Source organism: Ylistrum balloti, unplaced genomic scaffold, assembly GCF_031769215.1.
Source record: "Ylistrum balloti isolate Yb309-2 unplaced genomic scaffold, AGI_CSIRO_Ybal_v1 Utg370038, whole genome shotgun sequence".
Classification (NCBI taxonomy): domain Eukaryota; kingdom Metazoa; phylum Mollusca; class Bivalvia; order Pectinida; family Pectinidae; genus Ylistrum; species Ylistrum balloti.
In genome coordinates this window covers 1,581,050-1,584,470 of record NW_026782097.1, presented here as the reverse complement: position 1 = coordinate 1,584,470, position 3,421 = coordinate 1,581,050, and positions in this window count along the sequence as shown.

The window sequence follows — 3,421 nt, the reverse complement described above, 5'->3', positions numbered from 1 at the left end:
TACTACCCAAGTTTGACTGAACAAAGCCCTGTTTACCTAAAACATACTACCAAAGTTTGGCTGAACAAAGCCCTGTTTACCTAAAACATACTACCCAAGTTTGACTGAACAAAGCCCTGTTTACCTAAAACATACTACCAAAGTTTGACTGAACAAAGCCCTGTTTACCTAAAACATACTACCCAAGTTTGGCTGAACAAAGCCCTGTTTACCTTAAACATACTACCAAAGATTGGCTGAACAAAGCCCTGTTTACCTAAAACATACTACCCAAGTTTGGCTGAACAAAGCCCTGTTTACCTTAAACATACTACCCAAGTTTGACTGAACAAAGCCCTGTTTACCTAAAACATACTACCAAAGATTGGCTGAACAAAGCCCTGTTTACCTTAAACATACTACCCAAGTTTGACTGAACAAAGCCCTGTTTACCTAAAACATACTACCCAAGTTTAACTGAACAAAGCCCTGTTTACCTTAAACATACTACCCAAGTTTGGCTGAACAAAGCCCTGTTTACCTTAAACATACTACCCAAGTTTGGCTGATCAAAGCCCTGTTTACCTAAAACATACTACCCAAGTTTGGCTTATCAAAACACTTGCTACCTACTGCAAGGACAGGTTGTTATATCTGATACATGATTTTGTGAAAATCCATCTGATAGTGCATATCATATACAATATCATTTGGTCATCTACATTATCATATGAGCATTCACAATATCGCATATCCATTGCACCACATGGACACACTCAATATCATTTGGACATCCATAATGTCACCTGAACATCTGCATTATCACAGAGGCATCCATAGTACCACATGGACACCTTCAATATCATATAGACATTCAAAGTCACATGGATGTTAACTAGATCAGATTCAGTATAAACGTATAAGTAAAATAAACATGCACACTGAACTTGTATTGTTTTTGTTATACAATACTTACATTAAATACAAATATCTACTTTCTAAATTAGAATATTGTCACTGCTGATAAATATGTGTCCATTTTCGAACAGAATTTAAGAATAATTACAATTTCCTGTTTGTCTTCATCCCAAATCACAATCATTTGAATTCGAAAAATGACTAAATAAATTGCAAATTAGTCAGCTATATTTTGCCTTTGAATCCCATAAAGCTTTGCACATAGCCCATGTAATTTAAACAAACTCACTGTGTCACTACTCTCCTTCATTCTAATGCACTCTTTATTTTGTTGATGAAACACATCATCACTTTTCTAAATAAAGCTTGAGATCTCACTAAGTTGGATATTTGGTTAAGAAATCAGGGTGAACGTCTGACAGCAATACCTACTGATGTGGAAAAATTGAAATCTTATCTAAATTTGATTAGGTGAATGGTCACCACATTTAACTCCAGTATTCAGTATACTTTTATATATAATGGTTTCTTTGCCATTCAGTTAATATCACCATGTAATGTTTTCTAATATTTCACTTGTGTAACATAACCTATTTCAACAATGATCATGTGAGAAAAATATCTTGGATTTATTTCTGTTTGATACGTTTTTTAAAAAAATTGTCACAAATATTTCATTTAAGCTTGCCAAAATGAAAAATACTTTGGCTTATTTCAGAAGTCACATATCGTGAAGATCCTGTAGATTAATATTACTACTGAAATACCAACGTTTGTTTGAAAAATCAACAGAACAGCAAGGTAAACTATGTAACTTATCAGGGAAAACTCCAATGGTCATAAGAATTTCAGATCTTTGACAAAGCTCCAAGCTAAGTAAAACTGGCTAGTTTACATTACATGTACATGTATTGACACAAAAATAGGTCACTATACTGAGGAATTAGGTCACAACATATGCATCGTTCATGCAAAACAGTACAGCTATACAAAATATACATAATACAAACTAGAAAAATACTTAAACACCAATGTAAGTAATGACATAAGGCTTGGTCTGATAAAATTATATCAAAAGTAAGTTCTGCGACATTTCATCGACATCATGGACACCGCCGACAGTGAACTCACTTTTAAATACACATGGAATTATATATGAAACTTATAAATTACATTTTTTTGCAAATATATAGTACATTGCTGATTAACTGTTCCCTGATTAAAACTTGATAATGAAAGGTAACTGTACAACTGCAGTAATGAAAGGAGCAGCTTGGAGATTATTTTTATAGCAGAAGTAATATCATATATTGTTGGTATAGATAATACTCACAGTACCTTCTCATATCATAGACCCACCCCCATTATTTAATGAACAGATCTTGCTTTGGCTTCCCGGTATAAACTACACGATAATAAATGAAGTTGTGCTAATGTTTTTACTCCTATGACATCAGATATTAAATAACTATATTGTGAACAAGTTATTGGTATATTGCAATTTCGCAATGAATTTTCAGAATTTCTTGATAGTTCATGTAGCAAGAAGTTACCAATATCTGAACTATAATGAGGAACTGACATGGGGGTTGGGGAGTTTGTTGGTTGGATGGTTCATACTACCATGACTGTATGATGTACTGGACCATTATTCTCAACCAATCTGAAGGATGTTCCAACAAGTAGTTTTAATTATCTGTCAATTAAGCCAGTTTTAAATAACCTCAGAAAATAATCAGTAATCAAACAAGAGACCTAGCAGCCTTAATGGCCACCTGAGATAAGTAATATTGAATATAAAGGTCAAATGTCATGAAACCAACGTTATGCTCAAAAACACAATTTTTATACGAAATTACAATAAAGTCTAAAATAAATATCCTCCCCAGGAAGAAATGTGAGATAATTTTGGTAATTAAACAACCTTAAGATGCTTCCATTCAAGGAGAGTATTTGATTCTACCATATCTGGGTCTGGAGAAGAAGATTTTTGAAATTTAAGTCAAATTGACACCTTTTGGTCCCACCCCTCAGGCCGTAAGGGGTTGGGGATTGTATAATTAACAATTTTGGTTCATCTTCTGCCAGGGAAGGTTTCTGCAAAATTTCATTGAAATTGGATCAGGGGTTTTTGAGAAGAAGTTGAAAGTGTGAAATTGTTTACCAACGAATAACACATGATGCCAGATGAAGGGTATTAGAACATGTCATCATGAAACGTTGTCTCAGGTGACGTAATAAAACAGGCTAATTATGAAGTATTCTACTTGATGGAAAGGATTCAACTTTATATTAAAACCATTTTGTTGATTGTAATCTCAAAAATATTTACAAAATATTTTACTTTGTGGTATACTGGATTAAAGAATCAGTGACAATATGATTTATATTATGTATAAAGATATGGGTGGAAATGTTTATATATCACAGGAATTCATCATTACACAGTGATGTTCTGGATAAAGATATGATATATTGTATCATCAGACAGGATACCTAACAATATTACGGTTTTGTAGAATTG